This window comes from Myotis davidii, unplaced genomic scaffold (assembly GCF_000327345.1).
Source record: "Myotis davidii unplaced genomic scaffold, ASM32734v1 scaffold1494, whole genome shotgun sequence".
NCBI lineage: Eukaryota > Metazoa > Chordata > Mammalia > Chiroptera > Vespertilionidae > Myotis > Myotis davidii.
In genome coordinates this window covers 3,722,496-3,723,019 of record NW_006286246.1, presented here as the reverse complement: position 1 = coordinate 3,723,019, position 524 = coordinate 3,722,496, and the positions used below count along the sequence as shown (strand labels likewise).

The following is a 524-nucleotide window of genomic DNA, read 5'->3' as shown; positions in this document are numbered from 1 at the left end:
GGGGAGGTGGGAGGCAGGGAGGGTGACCGCTCCCCTGTGAGCCCAGGGAGCCTTCCCTCGGCCGACATCCTCCCACACCAGGCAGGACCCCCAAAGCCCGCTGTGGCCCTGCATGAGGCCTCCCAGGTCTGCACAGCATCTGCACTGCTCCTTTCTGACCACGTTTCTGGAAACTCATTAGCTACTTTTACCTGGTTTCATCCCAAAACAATAAGGGCCATGAAATCACGGGTTTGGGGATGTAAGGATGGTTTTTCAAAACCCACTCAAATCAGCATAGCTATGAAAACTTTTAAATCTGTCCACGAACCAATTAAAATTATCTCCCACAAGAGAGCAAAACACAGTCCTACGTGAACACCCCGGGCCCCTCAAGGTGTCTGAGAGAGCTGTTCTCCAGGAGCCTCGCCCGCTCGGCCATCCCGGGAAGCATGATTTCCCCCGAGTCCGCACACCCGGCCACACAGACCCACCGCCCGCCGCAGCCCCGGCCCCTGCTCCCAGGCAGCCGGCTGGCGGGGGAC

The 524-nt window shown here is 58.8% G+C and overlaps 1 protein-coding gene across 1 annotated transcript in view; it reads right to left on the bottom strand.

Annotated features, from left to right (window-relative positions):
• Nucleotides 1-524, bottom strand: part of IGF2R (insulin like growth factor 2 receptor) — a gene marked incomplete at its 5' end in the record, with an annotated part of 85,721 nt that overhangs the window by 64,039 nt on the left and 21,158 nt on the right. The gene's annotated exons all lie outside the window — the stretch shown is intronic.